This window comes from Gossypium hirsutum, chromosome A08 (genome assembly GCF_007990345.1).
Source record: "Gossypium hirsutum isolate 1008001.06 chromosome A08, Gossypium_hirsutum_v2.1, whole genome shotgun sequence".
NCBI classification, from domain to species: Eukaryota; Viridiplantae; Streptophyta; class Magnoliopsida; order Malvales; family Malvaceae; genus Gossypium; species Gossypium hirsutum.
Window position 1 is genome coordinate 22,705,649 of NC_053431.1, and position 27,677 is coordinate 22,733,325.

At 36.8% G+C, this 27,677-nt stretch overlaps 1 non-coding gene across 1 annotated transcript; it reads right to left on the minus strand.

Annotated features, from left to right (window-relative positions):
* Positions 1–22,568: 22,568 nt before the first annotated feature.
* On the minus strand, positions 22,569–22,675 carry LOC121205648 (small nucleolar RNA R71). The gene has a single exon (XR_005900724.1). It is a non-coding gene; the product is annotated as a small nucleolar RNA R71 (small nucleolar RNA).
* Between the last annotated feature and the right edge of the window lie 5,002 nt (positions 22,676–27,677).

The window sequence follows — 27,677 nt, forward strand, 5'->3', positions numbered from 1 at the left end:
ATCCTTGATTAACTCTAGCCACCTCCGCTGCCTCAAATTTAATTCTTTTTGAGTCATCAAATACTTCAAACTCTTGTGGTCAGTAAATATGCGGCAAGTCTCACCATATAAATAATGCCTCCAAATTTTCAAAGCAAAAATGATGGCAGAAAGTTCTAGGCCATGTGTAGGATAGTTCTTCTCATGCGACTTCAACTATCGTGAAGCATAGGCTATTACCTTGCCATCTTGCATAAGTACGCAACCCAGTCCATTTGAGGATGCGTCACTATAGGCTACAAATTCTTTTCCCGACTCAGGCAATACTAAAACAGGAGCTTTAGTTAACAGTGTCTTTAACTTCTCAAAACTTTGTTGACACTTTTTCGTCCATTCAAACTTATCGCTTTTCTGTAACAATCTCGTCATCGGAGTTGCTATCCTGGAAAATCCTTTCACAAATCTTCGATAGTAACTGGCTAAGCCCAAAAAGCTTCTAACCTCAGTTACATTCTTAGGTGGTTTTCATTCGACGATAGCAGAAATCTTACTTGGATCGACTCGGATGCCTTCACCCAAACAATATGACCCAAAAATCCAACTTCCTGAAGCCAAAACTCACTCTTGCTAAACTTAGCATACAGTTACTTTTCCCGCAAAGTCAGTAGCACAATTCTTAGGTGCTTCGCATGCTCTGTCTCATCTTTGAAGTATATCAAGATGTCGTCAAAGAACATAACGACAAACTTATCCAAATATGGTCGAATGATCATATTCATTAAATCCATAAACACGGCTGATGCATTCGTCAGCCCAAACAGCATGACAAGAAATTCATAATGGTCGTACCTCATCCTGAAAGTTGTCTTGGATACATCTGAGTCTTTAACTCATAGCTAATAATAGCCAAACCTCAAGTCTATCTTGGAGAACACAGTGGCTCCTCTCAACTGGTCAAACAAATCATCGATCCTTGGCAAAGGATACTTATTCTTGATAGTTACCTTGTTCAGTTACCGGTAATCTATACATAGCCTCATCGAACCATCTTTGTTCTTAACAAATAGTACGGGAGCACCCCAAGGTGAAAAACTTGGTCTTGCAAATCCTTTATCCGTCAGCTCTTGCAATTGTGCCTTTAACTCCTTCAGTTCGATTGGTGCCATTCTGTACAGAGCAATAGAAATGGGAGTTGTCTCTGGCACCAACTCAATACCAAACTTTATCTCCCTTTCAGGAGGTAATCCGGGTAATTCTTCCAGAAACACTTCTAGATACTTACATACTATCGGCACAGACTCAATCTTCAACTCTGTTTCCTTAGTGTTCAGTACAAATGCAAGATAGGCTTCATATATTTTCCTCATATATCTCTGAGCAACCATTACCGTGATTACAACCGGCGGCAAACCCAATTCACTTGAATCGACCCCAAGCATCCCACCATCTGGGCATTTCAATTTAATATACTTACTACCACAATTTACAATTACATCATGAAGGGCTAACCAATCCATTCCAAGTATTACATCAAATTCATCAAATGGTAATAACATAAGGTTAGCCGGAAAGCAATAACCCTGAATCATCAAAGGACAATTCTCACAGACTTTATCAACCAGGACTGATTTGCCTAGTGGGTTCGACACTCTAATGATAAATTTCGTAGGTTCAACGGGTATGTTCATACTAGACATCAATCTCATGCAAAAATATGAATGCGTCGACCCCGGGTCAATTAAAGAAATAACACTTGTATTAAAAAGAGAAAAAGTACCCGTGATAACATCTGGAGCGGAGGCTTCCTCTCTAGCACGTATCACATACGTTCTTGCTGGGGCTCAAACCTCTGGCTTTGCAGTGTCTTTAGTCACAACTCGACTGCCACTAGCACTTCCAGGGTCTATTTGAGGTCTACGCCATGGAATAGGAGTACTCGACTTTGGGGCTACTTCCACTTCTTTTTCCACTCGCTCTGGGCAGTATCTGAGAAGGTGGTCAAGAGAACCACATCTGAAACATGCACCACTCTTCATTCGGAATTCTCCGAAGTGAAATTTGTTGCAACTCTTACACTTCGGCTTTTGATCATCTACACTCCCCACACTAGTTACCATCGAGGAGGAAGACTTCTGACTTCATCGTTTAGAGCTTCTCGTCCTACCCGAATATCCTACCGATGAAGTAGAGCGTTCATGCTGGCTCCTTGCTTTCTTCATGGAAAACGAGAGTGTTTTACCACTGGTCCTCTTGCTCACAACTCGAGCCTCTCTCTTTGCTTGCTTTCTTTTGTTATTAAGCTCCTCAGCCTTCTTGGCCCGATCAGCTAATGCGGCAAAATCTCGTATTTCAAGGATTCCTATCAACAACTTGATTTCCTCATTCAAACCTTCCTCGAAGTGCTTACACATTTCTGACTCAGTTTGGACCCATTCAGTTGCGTGTTGACTTAGCCTTACGAATTCTCTCTCGTATTGCGCTACAGTCTTGTTCCCTTGTTTGAGTTCCAGGAACTCCTTTCGCTTTCAGTCTAAAAACTGTTGGCTGATGTATATTTTCCAAAACTCTGCTTGGAAGAAATCCCAAGTGATATTTTCTTTTGGAACTACCCAGGATACAGTCTTCCACTAATGATATGCAGTATCCTTCAGGAGGGATACGACACACTTTAAACATTCCTCGGGCGTGCACGAAAATTTATCTAACACCCGTGTGGTATTTTTGAGCCAGAACTCAGCTCTTTCAGCATCATCTTCAATTTTCACTCTAAATTCCTTAGCCCCATACTTTCTAAGCTTATCATTAAGGGGATTTACCAATTCTTACCGTTGCCATACCTCGTGGCACATCCTCATCAGTTTGGTTAGGGGGCGGGGGAGCTCTTGGTATGTTGGGCGATTCCTTAAGTAATCCCCAAACCATACGTCCATCATATCAAAGAAGGCAGCTTGGGCATCTTCTCGGCCTTCAAACATAAGCCTTCTACTACAACTAGATACAGCTCATTGTACGGAAACTGGAGCATGGCTCCTGGCTCCCTCGGACTTATCTTGTGCTTGATTGGAAGACATTTACTATATTCAAAACAATTTAAACAGTTAGGAGACGTCACACTATCAATATTTGAATAATGGCATGTATAACAAATCACAATACTCTCTACGATAGTCCTAGAATCGACTAAACCGTAGCTCGAATACCACTAAATGTAACACCCCTCACTCGTATCCGATGCCGGGATAGGGCTCGAGGCGTTACCGAGATTTCACGTTCGTAAACATATTAAATCAAGTCACTAAGTTGCGCTCTAATTTAAAACTTTTCAAATATGTATACCCTTTCCCTTAAATAGGCCTCCGAGACCTAAAACATGCCTAGAGGTGGTGCGGGACAAAACCGAGAACGTTTGATAAACTTTGGGCACCTTGGAAATTTTCTTTTAACTTAAAATGTCACACGTCCGTGTGACTTGGGACACGCCCGTGCAATCACCCCGTGTCCAAGACTTGAGCATTCTGTTAAATTCACACGGCCAAGACATACGCCCGTGTTCATTTAATAGACTTACCATTTTAGATGCAGGGGACACACGACCATGCCACACGCCCATGGGTGTGGCCCGTGTGTCACACACGGCCTAGGCACACACCCGTGTACCCAACCATGTAGACCCTATTAGGCTATTTTCCAAGCCTAATGGTCACCCCCTTTTAACACTTATACTTAATGAATATTAAAAACTAAGTAAAACATAATTACGCTCTCATAAATGATCTTTGCAAAAACTCATTACATGGAAACATCATATCATTGGTTTCGTACATGTTAGGTTATTTCTCATCTTATATTTATGTGTTGTCATACCACTTTAATACATTCATGATTGGCTCGTTCTTATGACTCATTGCCAATTGGAATTCAACCATCGCACATGATTATAAACTTGCATAGAAATTTTGTAGGTCATAGACTATTTCAAAACAAGCCGATCTCTATGGCCATAAACAAAAAGATAGATTTATCTTTACAAGCCTTCATTTGGCAAATCAAATGACACATATAACAAATATACTCAAAAGACCTATACATGCCATTGAACAATTTAGAAATGTCTTTATACCAAAGCTAGTCTATTTGATAGTATGCTGACTCTCCAACCGTCTTCCAATCTTTACGAGTCCTCGAGCTCTGTGAGAGACGAGGAAAAGAGAGGGGTAAGCATTTTCATGCTTAGTAAGCTCGAATGACTAGAAAGTAAACTTACCAAGTAATTAGCATACAATCAAATTGGGCAATAAATTCAATGAGCATAAGATGGCTTCCCTATCACTTACACTCAATCAATGAGTGAGTCACATAACAATGCACTATGAAAGTTATCTTAGATGAGCTCATCATTCAACATCTCATTTGTATATATATGTCACATTAATCTCGTTGAGTTTCTAGGAAATCTCGATGGAATATCCATTTACCGTCAATTCATACAATGATCATTTCAGATATGCACTCCCGCGAGCCTCACATCTTATGGAGGGATTGCCAGTCCAGGCTAAATCCCTTATAACGACAAACACCTTTATTGAGCTCGGATCTGAATTACCAGTCCAGGATAAATTCAGATCCTAATCGGATTACCCGTCCAGGCTAAATCCATAATGCACACATATTCTTCGGGAGACTCAACCATTCAAAGGAACACCCGTTCGGGCTAGATCCTTTTATAAATAAGATCAGCAGATTATCCATCCGGGCTAAATCCTTACTGCAACACATGCAAGACCTCATTACACATTTCAATCATGATCCATTGAATTCCCTTTTTAACCTCAACCGAGACATTTATCACAATTCATACTTAAACATGCATTCATAAATCATATAATTATGTACATTGAGTGTTAACTTTAAGTTATCCAAACTTACCTGGTATTCGTTTCGGTGTCGTGTTTCGGTTATTCTGAAACCTTTCGTTTTCCTCGATCGACCTTCAAAATTTATTCCTCGAGGTCTAGAACAATAAAAATAGATCATTAACACTCCACATTATACATTTCAAGTCTATATTCCACCCCCAGTCCAAATGACCGTTTTGCCCCTCAACTTTTACAATTTTACGATTTAGTCCTTAGGCTCGTATAATGAAACGCATGCAATTTCTACCTTACTCAAGCCTAGCCGAACACTTTTCCCTCTTATGGTAGCCCACATTTTCCATTGTTTTCACATTTCTACCACATATTTTATAGCTTTTGCGAAAAGGTCCCTTTAGGGGTTTTTCATGAAAATCACCTAGAAAAAGTTGTTTAACACACCTTAAACTTTCATATTCCTCTATATAACATCAAAATACAAGGAACTCATGCATGCGTAAATTTTTAAACATGAACCCTAGCATGAATATGGGTAGAAATGGAGAGAGTAAGCTACCGAGATCTCAAAATTACAAAGAACATTAAAAACAGGGCTTGGGAACACTTGCTAATGAGCTTGAAAAGCTTGGAAACCCTAGCTATGGTGGCTTAGGAATTTTAGCTGGACAAGGGAGAAGAATGGCTGATTTTTGCCTTCTTTTTCTCATTTTATTTCATTAGTATGCCAAATGACCAAAATACCCTTAAGCCCTTTCTTTGAAATTTCATCCATGCAAGCCCATTTTTGTCCAAAAACTTAAAAATTGGGCAAATTTCTCCCCAAGACCTTCTATTTTATAATCTAAAGAAATTTCATGCAAATTGCTTCTAGAATCCAAGTTTTGCAATTTATTCAATTTAAGCCCTAATTTTCCAATTGGGCACTTACTCAAAGAATTCCTTCATGAAACTTTAACACATGCATATTATCATATTCTAAGCCTCGTAATAATCATAAAATAAATATTTTGATGTCGGATTTGTGGTCTCGAAACCACTATTCTGACTAGGCCCTATTTTGGGATGTTACAAAGCTAACCTGACAAAGCTAAAAGAAATGGAAAGGAAGGAGTAAGATTCACGCTTAGTAAGTCCATATGAAAATAATAAGCAACTTATCAACGTGCTTCCATCAATTCTTACAACATGATCTCAAAGTAATACTATCATAATTGCATTTTTACCTATGTTCAGGTTAAGCTATTTTCTCGAGTCATAGTCACTAAATTATTTATATCTAGAGTTACGAAACTCCAAATTAAGATCAGATAATTTTCCCAGAAACTAGATTCACATATATTCTTACTATAAAATTTTAAGAATTTTTGGTTTACCCAATTAGTACATTTTATTCTTCAAAGTCACCCATGTTCTGCTGTTTGACAGCTTCAACCTTTCTTTACTAAAAATTCATTATCTCCTCACACAAGATTCGAATGATGTTCTCGTTTGTTTCTTTTGAAAATAGACTCATTAAGGATTTTAATAATATAAATTTTAACCCATAATTATTTTTTTAAAATTGTTAATGATTTTCCCAAATCAAAATAGGGGATTTCGAAATTGTTTTGACTCTGTCTCGCAAAAATTCAAATATTTCATATTATGAAACTCCTTTGCTTACACTGTTTCTTCTATGTGAAACTAGACTCATTAATCTTTAATTTCATATTTTATTTAGTCTCTAACTCAATTTCCGAAATTTTTTTGTGGATTTTGAAATTCACACAACTGTTGCTATCTAACACTGTTTTAGTGCAATAAAATGATATTGCAACAAAATTCATAATCATAATTCATACATCTTAGCTCTCCGATGTCTCAACATTTCAAAGTCTCAATAATCATAAGCTTAGTGTACATACCTGTACCACTCGTAGTATAGTATACAACTATACCTTTCATAACATGTCCTCTTCGGGACATTCCTTACATCATCCATTTTATTACCCGTTGAACACTCGGAATACTATTAGATACACGGAACACTTGCACATAAGTGTCACATACACATATGTAGAAAACGCTACCTCATAACATGTAACACTCGCAATGGAACTACTCACGGGCTTACTCATAAAAGCTATCGGTCAAGGTGTAGCTACACGAGCTACTCACATAAGCTGTCAGGTATCTGACCAACTCAAGGATTACCTAGCCACCAGTAGGACACACAAGACCATTGCCCGGAAACCAATTACATGTATCGCATCTATAATGAACTCGGACCAACTCAGCGAGCTCAGATGACACATGTATCACATCCATTATGAACTAGGACCAACTCAAAGAGCCCGGATGCTCACATCCATAATGAACTCAGACCAACTCAACGAGCTCGGATGCTTCACATATATCACGAACTTGGACCAACTCAATGAGCTCAGATGCTCGCATACATAATGAACTTGGACCAACTCAACAAGTTTGGATGCTTCACATAAATCACAAATATCAAAACATTAAAAACATGCTACAACACCACATTATTGGCATATGCACTTACCATCGTAAACATATAATTCATCACAACTAAATTAACATACCAATTTAGATTTCAACCATAAATAACAATAACATTAACAAAATGCTTATTTCATCATACAAACTTACCTCGACTGCAATTTTGGCTAATTATTCTCTTTTTTTCCTTAACCACATACTTTCTCGATTTAAGCCCGAATCTTGATTTTATTGATCTAACATGATGAAATTCACTCATTTAATCATTACATTAATTAAAACATTCTATAATTCAAAATTTGGCAAAATGACCGTTTTGCCCTTAGACTTTACAAAAATTATGATTTTGCCCTTAGGCTCGTAAATCAATTTTTATCGAATTTCCTCCTTTTCCAAGCCTAGGCAAATTCTTTTTATAACTATAGCAACTCACAATTTCAATTATTTCACATATTTACAACTTATTTTACAACTTTACAAAATAGCCCTTTTCGGGTGTTTTCATGCAAACTTCTTTCACAAAAGTTGTTTATTACACAACCATGACTCATTTTCTTCCATAAAAATTCAATAAAAAATATGAGTATTCACATGGAAATACCCTATACATTCAACCATTTTGCAAAATAGTCCCCTCATTAGTTAGCTCATGCTACAAGGGTTCTAAAAATGCAAAAATCATTAAGAAAGGCTATCTAAATCACTTACTCGCAAAGAATATAAGTGGCTGATATTTTTGAGCTTTCAAAACCCCCTCCTTGCTGCAATTTTTGGTGGATGAAGAAGAAAGATGAAAAGATGACAACTTTTTCTTTTTTTGTTTTATTTTAATACCAAATAAGTCACCTAATACCCACCAATTTTGACTTCTCAATTTCTTTGTCTCTATGGTCGGCAAAGTCTTTCCTAAAGGTCAATTTGCTCTTTAAAGACCCCCAACTATGGTTCTCTAGCTATTTAACACATTTAGCTCGTAAAAAAAAATTTTGCCCTTTATGTGATTCAGTCCTTTTTCACAATTAAGCTAGTAATCACTAAAATTATTTCACCAAAATTTTCATGCACTCATATAATTATGCTATAACACATAAAATAACATTAAAAATAATTTCTTCGACATCGGGATAGTGGTTCTGAAACCACTATTCTAACTAGGCCCAAAATCAGGCAGTTACATAAATAGCGTTACTTTTGTCCACACAAGTGTATGTCTAGGCTGTGTGTGACACACGGCTTGCCCCACGGGTATGTTTTTAGGCCTTGTGTTCCTTGCGCCCTAATTTTTACAAAACAGAATGCTCAGAATTGAGCACACGGGTAGAGACACGAGCTTGTGTCTCAATCGTGTGGATGACACGGCCTCAGGCACGGGCGTGTGTCCTGGGCATGTGAAGTCTGCACATGTTTTATGAAAAATAAAAAATTTTAAATCGACCACATAGCCTAGCACACGAGCTTGTGACTTGGCCGTGTGTCTTCAATTTTTTCTTAGGTGACAAACAGATAGTTAAATGGGGTTGGGACACGGGCGTGTCACAGCCTGCCCACACGGGCGTGTGACCCCTATTTAGTGAAAAATTTTCTAAGTGCTGCAGAATTTTCTAAAGTTCTCGATTTAGTCCCAAACCATGTCCAAAGCATGTTATGGGCCTCGTAGGCTTGTAATAGGGACATTGTGATTGTATAATGAATGGTTTTAATTTGGACGAAAATTTATGACTCGGAAATGTATGTTTGGTTGTGTTTAAGTCCGTTAATACCTTGTACCCTATTCCTGCATCAAATACAGGTAAGGGGTGTTACACGGCACCATAGATATCAAAATGTTCCACCACTGATATGCAGCATCTCTCAGAAGGGATACAGCACATTTAACACATTCTGCTGGCATACAAGACAATTCATTAAATACCCAGATCATATTCTCAAGCGAAAACTAGGCTCTCTCAGGATCATCATCAACTGTAGCTCTAAACTATTTAGCCCCGTACATTCGAATTTTATCCATATGTGGCTTGTTCATACTCAAGGTTTCCAAACCTTGAGGAGCTACAGGAATCGGTTGGGGAATAGGTGGGGATGGAGGTTGCTGAGCAGCTAGATTCATTAGGAAAAACTCAGTGAACCATTCCTTCATCATTTGGAAGAAGGTTTCCCTGGCCTCTCCTCCCTAACCCTCAGATACAGGTCTCGATTCAAACGGCACTACTCCATGAATGGAGGCTGGTGCATTACTCTCTACATCATCAACAAATACTCGATTGGGATCCATTGCTATATGAAAACATGATTTAAAATTGTCAAGAGATATCACATTATCACAAGTTCTATATGGCATGTAGAGTTAGACTCACACACGCTACGTTAGTCCGAGAATCGACTAAACCATAGCTCTGATATTAATAAATGTAACAACCCTAAATTGTATTTGTCATCGGAATAGGGTTTCAGAGCATTACCAGACTTATCAATTAAGCAATCATACAATTTTCATATCCAAACAAATATAATTCAAATACAATCATATAGTCCTTAATACGAGCCCTCGATGCCTAAAACAAGCATTAGAAGCGGTTCAGGACTAAACCGAGAACTTAGGGAAATTTTTTTAAAAACATAGAAAATTTTTAAAATACAGGGGACACACGCCCATGTGGTCCGACCGTGTATCTCACACAGCCAAAGACACGCTCGTGTCACAGGCCGCGTGGACATTCGAAATGGGATCACATGGTCGTGTTCCAGCCTGTGTCTTACCTTGTGTAACTCACTAACTTGGGTCACACGGCCAACTATACACCCATGTAACTAGCTATGTACCCTTTGAAATGGCCTCACACGCCCGTGTGCTAGGCCGTGTGCTAGGCCGTGTGCTAGCATGGTCAAGCCACACGGTCAAGCCACATGGTCAAGCCACACGCCTGTGTGCTAGGCCATGTTGAGCTATTGGCTTGATTTCTAATTAAGTATCAGAGGGCACATGGCCATGTCACCTTGTCGTGTGTTACACACGGCTGAGACACACGCTCGTGTCTCTACCAGTGTGGACAAAAATAGGCTATGTTTCAAGCCACATTTCTCACCCAAAATGTTGTCAACCTAGGTTCAACAATCCAAAAACAACCAATGCATAAATAGGCACTTATAACCAACCAATTTCAGCCCAAAATCATATACTACCAATACCAAAAACCAAAATGCTCTTAAGCATCCCAAATAGCCATTCAAATTCATACCAATTTCACATCCAAAATCACCTAAATGATCAAACCTACCTATTGGACTTTGTGTTTAAATCAACATGTATAACACATTAATAAATTCAATTATTTTATACTTAAAATACCAATTCATAACAAGTCATTCACATAGCAATCATAAACCAAATACCAAAGGTCATTTACACATATATACATAACCAAGTATACCAATATCAGCCAAGTCACATGGCTAAACACATAACCAAAAACATATATCATTTACATGCCAAATCAATTGGCTATCAACATTACAAACATATAGACGATATTAACCACAACTCCTAAACATGCCATATAACCAAGTACACAAGTTCAAAAGTACCAACCAATAGCTGGATAGTGTGATGAGATCTCTAACAACTTCCAATTTGAGCAAGCTTTGAAATCACTATAAAACACGAAAAAGTAAACATAGTAAGCTATTAAGCTTAGTAAGTTCGTATGGCTGATAAGTATAACTTACCATTCATTCACAATTTAAGTAATTTAAACATAATATACTACAACTCAGCTTAATCACAAGGCTAACATATGTTCATTCACATAGTAAATCATAGAACTCAAAAATTTCATGGATTCAATGCTTATATGGTTTACGTATATACCTGAACTGATACATATCAATCTCTTACCTATTCATATTATTAATATACTCATTGAACCATTTGGAATAATATCGAATACTCAAGGATCTCGCACCCTAAGTGTCAATACATGGTCGAACCATCCCAATCTCATATCTCATATGTAAATGCTCATCTCGAGCTATCACTGGTCTGCTCAGACAAGTTGACGATTAAGACGTAGCTACACGATGCTGCTCACATAAGCTGATGAGTAAACGCAACACATGCCGAAAAACTCAGCCATCGATCGAACGTACGGACTAGCACCCAAAATACAATAACCCCTAATGACATGTGTAACACCCCTAACCCGTATTTGTCGCCAGAATAGGGTTACAAAGTATTACCGGACTTATTACTTAAACAAACATACATTTCACATACAATTTTCATTTTTAAATAGAAATCATTCACATTCAATCATATTGTCCCTAATACGAGCCCTCGAGGCCCAAATCATACATTAGAAGTTGGTCGGGACTAAACTGATAACTCAGGAAATTTTTGAAAAACTTAGAAAATTTTTCAAAATAAATGGGATACAGTCTCACACAGCTAAAGACACACCCTTGTCACAGGTCGTGTGGACATTCAAAATGGGATCACATGGTCGTGTCTCAGCCCATGTACTACCCTTTATAACTCTCTGAATTGGGTCACATGACCAACCACACGCCCGTGTGACTAGCCTGTGTACCCTTCAAAATGGCCTCACACGCCCGTGTGCCAGGCCTTGTGCTAGGCCATGCCAAAATTGTAGGGTATACTGACTTATGCCACACCACCAAGTCACACACCCATCTGCTAGGCCGTGTGGAGCATACTAACTTGATTTTTAATTATGTACCAGAGGACACACGACCGTGTCACCAAACCTTGTGTCACACATAGTTGAGACACACGCCTGTGTCTCTACTTATGTGAACAAAAATAGGCTATTTACCAAGCCATCTTTCTCACCCAAATTGCATCCACCTAAAAACATAGCATCAATAAGCATTCAAACCAATCTCAATCAAGCTTAAAATCATGCTATACAAATATCAACAACTATAATACTCATAAGATCATGTTTTGCAATTCAAAACATACCAATTTCATATTCACAAATCACCTAAATGGTTAACTTCACATATACATTATCTTGCCTAAAACCACAAGCATACCATATCTTAAAATTCAACCATTTAGTACTCAACATACCAATTCACAACAAGCATTCATATAAAAATTACCAACCACATAACAAAGGCCATTTTCACATATATATACATAACCAAATATACCAAAATAAGCCAAATCACATGGCTATACACATAACCAAACATTCATCATTTACAAGCCAAATTAATTAGCTAAATCCATTACTAACATATAAACCATATTAACAACAACACCTATACATGTCATATAACCAAATACACAAGTTCAAAAGTACCAAAATAATAGCTGGATAGTGTGATGAGATCTCGACAACTCTCAATCCGACCAAGCTTATGAATCACTATAAAACACAGAAATGTAAACAGAGTAAGCTACAAAGCTTAGTAAGCTCTTATAGTTAATAAGCAAAACTTACCATTCATTCACCATTCAAGTAATATAAACATAATATTCTACAAAACTATTTAATCATAAGATTAACATTTATTCATTCACATAATTAATCATGAACTTACAATTTCACGGATTCAATGCTCATATGATTTTCGTACATACCTATACCGATACGTATCTATCTCTCACCATTTCATATCTTTGATATACCCATTGAACCATTTCGAATAATATCAGATACTTGGGAATCTCGCACCCTAAGTGCCAATACATAACCGAAGCTATCTCAATCTCACATCTCATATAATGCTCACTCTCGAGCTATCAACGGGTCTGCTCACACAAGCTGACGGTCAAGACGTAACTACACGGTGCTGCTCACACAAGCTGACGAGAATCTGCAACATATGCCAAAAAACTCAGCCATCGGTAGAATGTACGGACCAGCACCCAAACACAATAATCCCTAATGACATGTCATCCTTATCTTAATTTATTCCTAAGGTTCAACCGGGATTTCACACGTAGCCAATTCTTTGTCGAACATTTCCGTAAGGTTGTATTCATCAATAATATAGTTATAAAGCATTTAAAACACAATTATATTAATGCTTATTCACATACGAAGTTACCTCGATCACAAAAATGAAAGAATAGGATCGACTAGTCCAATACTTTATTTTTCCCCCGATCTAGATCCAAACTTTGCTTTTCTTGATCTATATGTAATCAAATTTAACTTATTTAATTATCATTCTATTCAATTTAATCCACATTTCATATTATGGAAACTTTACACTTTTGCCCCTAACATTTTAATCTCTTTACAATTTAGTCCCTAACTTATAAAAATACAAATTCATGCAATTAAGTCCGCACCCATGCTAGCCAAATTTTAATTATTCTCATAGATGCCCATATTTTTCATTATTTCACACATTTCACCATGAATTTTACACATTTTACAAATAAATCCCTAATTTGCAATTTCATCAAAAAACCACTTATCAAATGTTGTTTATCTAACAACAACCATTCATTTTCTACCATCAAACATCAAGATACACACATATTCATCAATGGTAAAACCCTAGACTTTTAATAGTTTCACAAATTAGTCCCTGGGCTAGCTAGATTAAGCTACGACTTCGAAAATATAAAAATCATTAAAAATTGAGTCAAAAATCACTTACATGCACTTCCCCAAGCTAGCCGAATGCTCAAGCCCTAAAATGGTGTCTTTTTTCTTTAATTTCAATGGTGGAAGATGGATGAAGATGAAGAAATGTTTACTTTTATTTAATTTAAACTTAATTACTCATTTACCATTTTAACATTTAAAAACATTCAAGATTTCAAACAAACCTTGTCATGAATATCCACTAACCACAAAAATGGTCTAATTACCACTTAACGACCTCCACTTTAAATTTTTATAGCTATTAGACACCTTTAGCTATTAGAACACAACTTTTTACACTTTAAGCGATTTAGTCCTTTTATCAAGTTGAGCACTCAAACAATAAAATTTCATAACGATATTTTTATACAATCATACTATCATGCTTTAGACATTAAAATAATAATAAAATAAAAATTTTGAGCTCAAATTTGTGGTCTCAGAATCACTGTTTTGATTTGACTAAAAATGGGCTGTTGTAATACAGTTGATTGCTTAATGGCTATTTATAGTGTAACATATAGAACTTAGTAGTGTAATAATAAGAAATTTAAAATCACCTATCATCATGCCAAATTTATTCATAAACACAAGTAACCTATGTACATGCTCCTAACCAATCACTTGTATTTCTACAAGCTCAAGGACACAAAAGACGAGAAAAAAATCAAGGAGAAATTTAAAAATGAATTTCCTATGTTACCTCCCCCTTCCCACACACACTTTAGTTGATACATTGTCCTCAATGTTTAGCCCATAAAAAGATAAGGAGAGAAGTTACCCAATTGATCGTGGTTGCTCCAGTTGCTAATAGTGGGTGCTTCCTCCTTTGATCATGTAAAGCTTGAATTGTTTGTGTCTCCTTGGTATTGGGTTCCTACATAGAAAAATTAAAAAATATACAAAAATAAAAAAAAATAACTACTATTAGTCCTACTCCTACAAAGTTAAAATTAAAGAAGTATCTAAAAAATAATACAAGTCTTAAAAAATGTTCAATTTTTTTCCTCAAAATCCATCTCCTTGCTTCTATCGTCTTCCTCATACTCTTTGCTGTCATGCACTTCTTCTCTTTACTCCATATTTGCTGGCCTGAACATGTTAGGTGTATATTTGAGGACTCAAATGTCGTTTTGCTTAGTAAATTCTTGAAAAGTTGGTCCCAATTCCTACATCCACTGTATCATCCAATCAAGCTTTGGATGACTATTTCCATCGATGCCTTGTGGAGCTGGTGTCAACCTCTATGACGAAGCCGGTGTAATAGTCATTTCTTGTTGTTGCTTGTTCCAATCATTTATTTCTTTGGCTCGCAGCTCTACGTACTACTGGAACAAGGTGTTGCGGATAATACTTTGGAAAGGTTTTAATCGACTGCTCAGTGGATGTCATAGGTACACCTGCCTTTTTTCATAAAGCTATCACTAGATGAGGAAAGAAGATGCCCACCTTCTGGACACTAATGCATCCTTTCATGTTCTGATGGATCCATTTACCAATACATACCTATTTTTTCTGCAAAATAGCATAAAGTAACACTTTTCTAAACGTATGAACGTTAGAAACATTTCAAGCAAGTATAATTCTTGTGTATACAATTTAGATCCACATCTTAGCCTCTGGAAACATAATAGCTTGATGAAAGGATACGAAAACATTGGTATTTGAATGATATTTCTATTCACCACTTCCTTCAGTTAAAAAATTTATAATGTTATCCATACCTATGTCCCAAAAATATTCTAAATCAGTTTTGTCAATAAAATCATTTTCATAGTATGGAGCATTATAAAAGTCATAAATTTTTCGAGGGATGACTCGTACTTCTTTCCTTTGTACAAATACCGATTCCCACATATGGCCTTTAGTGTTTCTAGACTCATGGTCTTGTATGGATACGTAAAACTCTTGAACAATAGGGACTATATCAGTATCTTTAAGGATCATCCAAAAATGTTTCCACCCATGATATCTAACTAAAGGTTGTATTTCCTTACACAAAACCATTAACGGATCAAATCCCCTCTCTTGGATAAAGGTTTTTCCTTAAATTTCAGTAAAATATTTTCCAATATTTGAATTTATGAAATTAGAGGGGTTTGGACCCATCAATGGTTCAGGTTCATTAGTTCTTCTAATTTTTCTATAAGGCATGATATTTCAATTTTAATGAAATACTAAGCGAACAATTTAATGGAATAGTAAAAAGTTAAATTTGGAAACCCTTAACCTTAAATATATAGTCGAAGTTCGTTTGAATTCCCTGTTCCTTGTTACACCGAATATGATTGAAGAGTAAAAAAAAATAGAATGTTTAAGAGATTGGGGGTTTAATGTTTTAGAGGTTTTGAGAGATTTGAGAAAGTTTGAGGGATTAGGGGTTAAGAGATGCTTTAATTAGAAGTAAATATGGTTTTAGATTATAAAATAGAGTTTTAAAGGGTTAAAAATTGGGTTAAATAAAGGGCAGGTCGTCGGGTTGAGCGAATGGGTCTGGTCAACTCTGTAAAAAATTGTAGTGATGTCATAACATAGGGGTTCCATGTCTCGACATCCCTAGCAACTTAAAATTTTCATGACACAAGGGTTCCGTGTTGTGACACATCTTCCAGTTTGGAGATTTCGTAATATTGTTCTCCATGTCGCGACAAAAGGGTGTGGTGTCGTAACGTCGAGTTGGTTTCTTCAATTCGTGCATCCTGTATAAAAGGGTAGCCCAAGTTTCCATCTTAAAGATGTTTTGATGTAAAAATAAACCTATATCAAATAAAAGTTAACATCTAAATTGTATGTTTAGTTAAATATACAAAAATTTACAAAAGTTAAGCAACGATTCAAATAATTTTTAAGTTTTACTGTCGGATTCATTCGATAGTATCATCAATTCACGTATGGGCAACTCTTTCATTCTGTCAATATTAGTCCATAGCCCATCGTGCCATTCCACTCTTACCCACTTGTCTCTTTCCTTGAACATTTTTATTCTTTCTATATTCATAGAAGGAAATTTGTCCCTTGACTCGAGATTGTTAAAAATATATAACTCTTTGCATTGTTCTACTAGCTTCCTCTCCTCGTTTGATTGATGGCCACATTTAAACATTTTTGTCTCACCATTGATTTTCATAGTTAATTCATTTTTTCCTAAATCAATGGTGGCCCGAAAAGTGGCTAGGAAAGGTCTACCTAATAAGATTCGTATCTCACGATCTTCTTCAAAATCAAGTACCACAAAATCTACGAGGATAATAAAACTTCACACTTTGACTAACACATCTTCCTATACCCTTTTTAGACGTGCCAAGGACCTGTTAGCCAAATGTTATGTCATCTGAGTAGTTTTCAAATCCCCTAACCTAAGTTTTTCAAAAATCAATAGAGGCATTAAATTAATACTAGCTCCTAGATCGTATAGCACTCTATTAAAATGTATGCTCCCTATCTCTATGAGAATAGTAAAACTTCTCGAGTCTTTTGATAAATTGTAATTTATGCATATTTTTTCCCCATGCTTAACGCATTTTATGGATGATTTTCCATAAAAATTGGTGAATTCGATGCTCCTAATGCTTTAATTTCATGTTTTATATTTAGGAGAGCATAGGAGAGCAAAAGGAACGAGAAACGGGCCAAAAACAGAGAAAAATGGGCCAAAGTACGAATTCAACACGGCCTGGACCTCGTCACACAGGCAGACCACATGGTCGTGTCAATTTGGTAGATTTGAAGTACGACTCACACGGGCGTGCCACACAGGTGTGTCCCTGCCGAGCACAAGTTGAGTCCAATTCGGAGAAGGCCAATTTTAAGGCCTTCCAGGCATTCTAAAGCCTATAAATACACCCTAGAGGAGGAAAGTAGGGGAGACACAGAGAGGGAGGAAGGAATTACTCGAAGAAAGCTGATTGATCCATTTCAGAAGCCAGATTCATCATCAAGACTGAAGATCTCCCCTCAATTTCCCTTCAAGAGTTTTGGGTTTACTTTATGTTTTGTATTCATTATTCTTCTGAGATGTTTTCCTTTTTAGTTATGAACTAAATCCCCTAAATACCTAAGGGGGATGAAACCTAAGACGAATCTTGTTATTAATTTCTGAATTGTATGATAAATATTTAACTTGTTCTTAATTATGTGTTCTTAATTCTTGTTTTGATATCCTAGGATACTGATTCAAGATAAGCTCTTATTCAGAGGAGGAATAGCCCCTGTCTAAGAGTACATTTGTCATAATTAAGCGGAGTTGATTGCGTGCCTAGAGATAGGGTGACAAGATTTTGCCGGATTAGGGTGAAACCTAATAAGGGGATCCATAGATCGAGTTAATGCAACCCTAAGGTGTTAATTAGAGTAAAGTCTCAATTATCCAATCTAGGGATTAGACGTTATTAGTCTTGAATAGGGATAATAACATAACTTAGGGATCTCTACGGAACAAGTTAGATGAATAAATCGTCCGATTCGGAGTCAAAATAACAAGTGAAGTCTAGGTGAATTTTTCCTTAGGTATTGTCTTAATTCAATCATTTTCCAAAAGTAATCCCCCAATCTACTTTTTATGAATTCTTAGATTAATTAATTAGTTAGTTAAAACAAAACCACCTTATTCTTAGGCTAGATAATAAAAAGACAGTCATTACTAGTACTTTTAGTGCCTTTGGGATCGACAATCTGGTCTTGCTAAAACTATACTACTGTTCGATAGGTACACTTGCCTACATCGCGATAATAGTTAGTTTCAAGAACGATTAATTATAAATATTTAAAACTTACCTGTCACGAAAATCGCGTTCAAGTTTTTGGCGCCGTTGCCGGGGAACTAAGATATTAGGAACGCTCAATTTTTATTACTTTATCCATTTATTTTTCTTGCAATTTAATTTAATTTAATTTTTTATTATTTATTAATTTACTTTTTCTTTCTCTTGGAAGGTTTTTATAGTTTATGACTAGAAGAAACCCGTCAAGACCACTACTTTTTGACGAAAAAATCGATCGCACAATTCGTACAAAACCAAAGAGAAATAAGGCGAAGCTTAAGATACATAGAGAATGAGCAAGAGCACGATACTCAACCCCCAACCGAAGAGATGGCTGAAAACCAAGACAATCAGCTACCTCCTGCAATTGCGGTTAATCAAAATCCTGCTTCACGCACTATGTATGATTATGCTAAACCTTCTTTAGCAGGAACTAAATCGAGCATAGTTAGACCTCCTGCAATTTCTCGTGGGGCGGTCAAGGAAATCAAAGACCACAACATCCTTCAGGTTTTCAACAACCATCCTATCAAAAGGAAAAGAAACTGAACCTTGAAGATATGCTGTCTAAATTTATCTCAGTGCCATAAACCCATTTCTAGAACACAGAGACAGCACTTAAAAATCAACAAGCGTCGATCCAAGGGCTCGAAACGCAGATAGGCCAGCTGTCCAAACTAATCTCTGAACGACCACAAGGTAGTTTGCCAAGTAATACTGAACCCAACCCAAGGGAACAGCTCAACACGATTAATGTTCAAGATGAAGAAGAAATCGTTGAGCCTGAGCCAGAACCGAGGCAAGAAACTATGGTAAGCAGAGATCAAGGTAAGGTCAGTTATGATAAAAACAAATCAGTGAATGTCGAATATAAACCTCGTGTGCCATACCCTAACGCGACAAGGAAAGACCGCTCAGATGAACAATTTGGTAAATTCCTTAAACCCTTAAAAAATTACACATTAACTTATCGTTTATTGAAGCTCTATCACAGATGCCAAACGTAATGAAATTTTTAAAGGAGCTTTTAGCAAGTAAGCGGAAGTTAGACGAGGCGTTGCATGTAGAGCTAAACGCAGTTTGCTCAGCTATTCTGTAAAATTAGCTACCAAACAAATTAAAAGATCCAGGAAGTTTTACAATTCCTTGCTTAATTTGTAGTTTAGATAATAATAATGCATTAGCTGAGTTAGGAGCTAGTATTAACGCCATGCCCTACAAAATGTTCAAACAATTAGGTCTTGGGAAACCCAAACAGACTAGGATGAGCATTCAATTAGCAAATGAAACTATAAGATTTCCTAGGGGTATTATTGAAGATGTGCTAGTTAAAATCGATTAATTTATATTTCCCATTGACTTCATTGTTTTAGACATAGAGGAGGATAGCAACACTCCTTTGATTTTAGGAAGGCCCTTTTTGGCAACTGCTAAAACTATTATTGATGTTGGCACAGGTGAGCTCACACTCCATGTGGGAGATGAAACAATCACCCTTCAAGCTCGCAATTCTGGCAACACATCGAAAATTGAAGGTGGTTGTTTAGACCATTCTACTAAAACTGACAATATGGTACAACCTACTTTGCAGGAAATGAGTCTGAAGGAAGCACATGAGTCATTCTCAAGCAGTAGAAGGCGACCTATTCATGGAGATCGAAGGCTACAAATCGAGGAGCTAAATGAATGGCGGACGCATAAACCAAGAACACATGATAAACCAGAACTATGCCAGAACGAGCTGAACACCTTCCCACATCATCTTAAGGTTAGAGATAAAGTCTTATTAGATGCCGTAGATCCTCACATTGTCACTACCACACCGAATGAAGAAATTCCTCTTACGGTACTTAGCATTTTCCCATTCGGTACAGTCGAGGTAAGTCATCCCAAGTTTGGCACTTTTAAGGTAAAAAACACCCGTCTAAAGCAATCCACACGAAATCAACACGGGCAGACCACACGGCCGTGTCAATTTGGCAGAATCAAAGCACGACTCACACGGGTGGACCACACACCCGTGCCCATTTAACAGCCTTGACCACGGCCTTAAGCAATCGCACACGGGCGTTTCACACGGGTGTGTCCCTGCCGAGCCCAAGTTTAGTCTAATTCAAAAAAGGCCAATTTTGAGGGTTCTTAGGTATTCCAAAGCCTATAAATACACCCTAAAGGAGGAGGAAAAGATGTACAGAGGAGGAAGCAGGGAACTGCTTAAGAAAAGTCTATTGATCCATCTTAGAAGCCGGATTCATCATCAAGACCAAAGATCTCCCCTCAATTTCCCTTCAGGAGTTTTGGGTTTTTCTTTATGTTTTGTATTCACTATTCTTCTAAGATGTTTACCTTTTTAGCTATGAACTAAAACCCCTAAATACCTAAGGGGATGAAACCTAAGATAAATCTTGTTATTATTATCTAAATTGTATGATAAATATTTGACTTGTCCTTAATTATGTGTTCTTAATTCTTGTTTTAATATTCCAAGATATTGATTCAAGTTAAGCTCTTATTTAGAGAAGGAATAGACCATGTCTAAGAATACATTTGTCATAATTAAGCGGAGTTGATTGCGCGCCTAGAGATAGGGTGACAAGATTTTGCCGGATTAGGGTGAAACCTAATAAGGGGATCCATAGATCGAGTTAATGCAACCCTATGAAGTTAATTAGAAAGAGATTTCAATTATTCAACCTAAGGTTAGACGTTGTTAGTCTCGAGAGGGATAATAATATAACTTAGCGATTTCTACGGATCAAGTCAAATGAATAAATCGTCCGATTCAGAGTCAAATAACAAGTGAAGTCTAGGTGGATTTTTCCTTTGGTATTGTCTTAATTCAATCGTTTTTCCAAAAGTAATTCCCTAATTCTATTTTCTGTGAATTCTTAGTTTAGTTAATTAGTTATTTAAAACAAACCCCATTATTCTTAGGCTAGAAAATAAAAAGACAGTCATTACTAGTACTTTTAGTTCCTTTGGGTTCGACAATTCGGTCTTGCTAAAGCTATACTACTGTTCGATAGGTACACTTGCCTTCATCGTGATAATAGTTAGTTTCAAGAACGATTCATTATAAATATTTAAAACCTGTCACGAATATCACGTATCAATTTTTTGGCACCATTTCCGGGGAACTAAGATATTAGGAACACTCGATTTTTATGACTTTAGGCATTTTACTTTTATTGCAATTTAAATTCTTATTTTCTTTTCTAATTCTTCATTTATTTTCTTCTGGCAGTTTTTTATAGTTTATCACTAAAAGAAACCCGTCAGGACCATTACTTTTTGACAGTGAGATCGATCGCACAGTTCACAGAAACCAAAGAGAAATAAGGCAAAGCTTAAGATACATAGAGAACGAGCAAGAGGACGATATTCAAACCCCAACCGAGGAGATGGCTAAAAACCAAGAAAATCAGCTACCTCCTGCAATTGTTGTTAATCAAAATCCTACTCCGAGCACTATGTATGATTATGCTAAACCTAATTTAACAGGAAATGTGTCAAGTATAGTTAGACCTGCTATTGCTACAAACAATTTTGAACTGAAACCTAACACAATTCAAACGATACAATAGTTTGTTCAGTTTGATGGTTTGCAGGACGAGGATCCCAACGCTCACTTGGAAAATCTCCTAGAATTTTGCGATACCTTTAAAATTAATGGTGTTTTTTATGACGCCATCCGGCTTCAGTTGTTTCCCTTTTCATTAAGGGATAAGGCTAAACAATGGTTGAACTCGTTACCACGAGGGTCAATCACTACTTGGGAACAAATGACCGAAAAAATTTTATTAAAATATTTTTCACCGGCTAAAACAGCCAAATTACGTAATGATATCTCTTCTTTTGTATAGATGGATTTAGAAACACTCTACGATGCATGGGAGAGATACAAGGACCTTTTAAGAAAATGCCCTCACCATGGGTTACCGCTTTGACTACAGGTTCAAACATTCCATAATGGCCTGCATCCTTCGACTCGGCAGATGATTGATGCAACCGCTGGAGGAACTATCAATAATAAGACACCTGAGGCAGCTTACAAATTTATTGAGGAGATGTCACTGAATAATTATCAGTGGAAAGTTATGAGAATAAAGCCGACGAAAGCAACCTTTGTTTTCAACCTCGACGCGGTTACTATACTATCTATCCAAGTAGAACTCTTATATAAAAAATTGACAGTTTGTGTAGTTATACTTAGGTACATCCAGTGATGAGGTGCGATTCAAATGGAGGAGGAGCGTGCATAGAATATCAACCCTTCAACCCTAGCATCAAGGAGGAACAAGTCCAATATATAGGTAACAATAACTCTAGATCCCAAAATAACCCATATAGTAACACTTATAATGCAAGTTGGAGAAACCATTCCAATTTCTCATGGAGCGGTCAAGGAAATCAAAGGCCACAATATCCTCCAGGTTTTCAACAACCACCCTACCAACAGGAAAAGAAGCCAAACCTTGAAGAAATGCTCTCAAAGTTTATATCAGTGTCAGAAACTCATTTTCAAAATACCGAGACAGCACTTAAGAATCAACAAGCATCGATCCAAGGGCTCGAAACTCAGATTGGACAGCTTGCCAAGTTGATTTCTGAATGACCACAACGTAGCTTGCCAAGCAATACAGAATCTAACCCAAGGGAGCAACTCAACGCGATTACTAGTCAAGATGAGGAATGGTTAGTCACACCTGAACCAGAACCAAGGCAAGAAACTAAGGTAATCAAAGGTAAAGGTGAGGTAGACCACAATGAGCAGAAACTGGTAAGTACAGAATGCAAACCTCATGTGCCAAACCCTAATGTGACAAGGAAAGACCGTTCAGATGAACAATTCGGTAAATTCCTTAAACTCTTAAAAATTTACATATTAACATATCGTTTATTAAAGCTCTATCGCAGATGCCAAACATAATGAAATTTTTAAAGGAGCTTTTAGCAAAAAAGCGGAAGTTGGACGAGGCTTCACATGTGAAGCTAAACGCAGTTTGTAGCTATTTTACAGAATAAACTACCCAACAAATTGAAAGATCTAGGGAGTTTTACAATTCCTTGCTTAATTAGTAGTTTAGATGTTAATAATGCATTAGCTGATTTAGGGGCTAGTATAAATGTCATGCTGTACAGAATGTTTAAACAACTAGGTCTTGGGAAACCCAAACAGACTAGGATGAGCATTCAATTAGCAGATAAAACTATAAGATTTCCTAGGGGAATTATTGAAGATGTGCTAGTTAAAATCGATAAATTTATATTTCCCGTTGACTTCGTTGTTCTAGACATAGAGGAGGATAACAACACCCCTTTGATTTTAAGAAGACCCTTTTTAGCAACTGGTGGAATGATTATTAATGTGGCACAGGTGAGCTCACACTTCGTGTGGGAAACAAAACAATCACCCTTCAAGCTCGCAATTTCGGCAACGCTTCGAAAATTGAAGGTGATTGTCTAAACCATTCTACTACAACTGACAATATAGTGCAACCTACTTTGCAGGAAATGAGTTTGAATGAAGTACATGAGCCATTTTCAAGCAATAGTAGAAGATCTATTCATGAAAAACAAAGGCTACCAATCTAGGAGCTAGATAAATGGCAAACACATAAATCGAGAACACACGATAAACCAAAACTACGCCAGAACAAGCTCAATACCTTTCCAAATCAACTTAAGGTTGGAGATAAAATTTTAATAGATGTCGCAGATCCTCACATTATCACTGCCAAACTAAATGAAGAAATCCCTTTTACGATACTTAGCATTTTCCCATTCAGTACAGTCGAGGTAAATCATCCCAAGTTCGGCACTTTTAATGTAAACAATACCCGCCTAAAACCTTATTTTGATGAGATTCATAGCAGGAATAAGGAGTATAAACTCTTCGAACCACCATGACCATTCAATGGAAAGGTAAGTCGAGCTTAGACTATAAATAAGTGCTTCTCGGGAGGCAACTCGAGCACTAACAATATTAATTTCTTTAAATTTTAGTTTTAACATCTAACATACTAACCGACTCATAGAATGCAAGCTTTTGAAAGCACACATGACCAAGAACACGGGCGTGCTTAGGACCGTGTGAAAACAGGGCAAAATTTTCTTCCCCAAGACGGGATGCGATAAGTAGCCACAATTGTACGATATGGCCGTAGGCGAAACTGCCAAACTAACACGAGCGTGCAACACGCCCATTTTTTGAAATCGTGGGTAAACCTGTCAGTTTAACACGGGCGTGCGCCTTTGTACACGGGCGTGGGAAAAGCGAACGGAGATCGACACGGCCGTGCAACATGGTCGTGTACACCAATGCTCCTAATTTCAAAAAATATGAAACGCACGAGCTGAGCTTCACGGCCGTGTGCCCCAATTTCTCTATAAACACCTATTATTTGTTTTATTTTATTTTTATCTCTATATTTTGAAATTATTTTTAATACTATTTCATCCTGAGTTTTTACAATTTCTATTCTTCGGCTATTTCATTACGAGTAATTATGCTTCAGTATACCTCTTAAAGAATTCCTGATTTGTTCACAGTCAGAAAAAGCCCCAAAGTTCATCCTCACATAGGAACTAAAAACTCCACCGAGAAAGGTTCTCCCCGACTGCCATGTCCTACTCAACCACGACCATAGCTACCACCAAATATAATATTCTTTTGGCGCAGGACTTATGGACAAATGAACCTCTACCACCGCCGAAGTATCCTCCTCTATCCTCATGCTGATTATTCTCCAAAACTCTAGTTCAAGGAAATTCATTCATCACTCAGCAAGTTTCACTTCTCTCCCTTTCTTATTTTTATATTATTTTCTATATATCTATCTTTGTACATTGAGGACAATGTACATCTTAAGTGTGGGGGGGTATTCATTTCACTATCAGAAAAATCCTTGAATGATTGCCTTGTTCTCTTAAAAAGCTCTCACATCATGTTTAGGATAAATTTTGATTGATTTATGACTTTTATTGATATATCTTGAATTAAAACATAGACATTTATGCATTAAGGGTTTCAACTTTAAGACATTAGGGAATCAAGCATGATAAGTTGATTTTTGAAGAACTAAAAAACTTTTAGGTTGTTTCCCCAAATTTAGGTATTATCTTGAGTTGGAATTCACAATTTTAAACATCAAAAAGCCATAATTTTTGTGAGATCTTGAGCCTTTAGAGCATCTATTATTTCTTTCATGCTCACTTTCATTATGAGTGCGTCAGTATTGAATTGTTATTCTAGAACTTGCTTGATTATGCATGTCAAGACCACACCATTTGATTTGATATGTCAAAATGATAAAGGCACTTAGGTTTAACCCACTCACTCCATAAACGCCTACCTTCACAATTAACCCTTAGTGAACCCCCTTGAGCCTAACAACCCATTCATTGATTTACCCTCGATATTAACCCATAAGTCATTATTGTTGAAATCCCCTAAATTAATTTGATCCCTATTTTTGTCGAGATTTGAGTTGAAATAATTGCTTAGCTATGTTGTATTATTTTTTGTAATTTGACTTGTTCATAAAAAAAATACATGTATACGTATTAGTAGTGGTGATCTTTTGAGCTAAATAAGTTAAATTCCATATTCTGAGAAAAAGTTCTATTGTACACAATTGATGACTAGTCATTTTTCTAGTTAGGCAATTTTTCAATTCTATCTCGATTCTAACCCTTTCTTTCAGCTTGTGACCACAGCCTTTAACCAAAGCCATGTTACAACCCTCTAAAGACCTTTTGATTGATGTTTCATCTCAATTTATAGTGGTGAATATCTGATTTTCATGCAAGCCTATGGTAATGACTCTTCATTATTAACTATTGAGTACTTCATTTATTGTCCTTAAACACCTCAAGTGATTTGAGTGAATGTTTAGTGAGGATGTGAAACTCTATGATATTTTGAATCAAAGGTAATCACTTAGATGAGGGGAGACAACTATGTTTTCATGATAAAATGCTCAACTTGGAATGTTTGAAACTTTGATGTTCTTTCAGTTAAATTTTCAATGTATGATTACCTGTGGATAATTTTGAGATATTATAGATAGAAATTATAAGTTGAAAAGAATTTATTTTGATTATGATTTGAGGATTTTGCTTGAGGACAAGCAAATGCTTAAGTGTGGAGGTATTTGATAAACCGTAATTCATACATATTTTTTTCCCATGCTTAGCATATTTTATGGATGATTTTTTCTTAAAATTGGTGAATTCGATGCTTCTAATGCCTTAATTTCATGTTTTATACTTAGGTGAGCATAATAGAGTGAAAGGAACGAGAAGGGGGCCAAAAAATGGAGAAAATGGGCCAACGTATGAAATCAACATGGCTTGGACCTCCTCACACAGGCAGACCACACGGCCGTGTCAATTTGGCAGAATCAAAGCATGACTCTCACTGGTGGACCATAAGCCCGTGCCCATTTAACAGCCTTGACCACAGTCTTCAGCAATTACACACGGGCGTGTCACACGGGCATGTCTCTGCCAAGCCCAAGTTTAGTCCAATTTAGAAAAGGCCAATTTTGAGGGTACTTAGGCATTCCAAGCCTATAAATACACCCTAGAGGAGGAGGAAAAGATGCACAAAGGATGAAGCAGGGAACTGCTCAAGAAAAGTCGATTGATCCATCTTAGAAGCCGGATTCATCATCAAGACCGAAGATCTCCCCTCAATTTCCCTTCAGGAGTTTTGGGTTTTTCTTTATGTTTTGTATTCATTATTCTTCTGAGATGTTTACCTTAGTTATGAACTAAAACCCCTAAATACCTAAGGGGAATAAAACCTAAGATAGATCTTGTTATTATTATCTGAATTGTATGACAAATATTTGACTTGTTCTTAATTATGTGTTCTTAATTCTTGTTTTAATATTCCAGGATATTGATTCAAGTTAAGTTCTTATTCAGAGGAG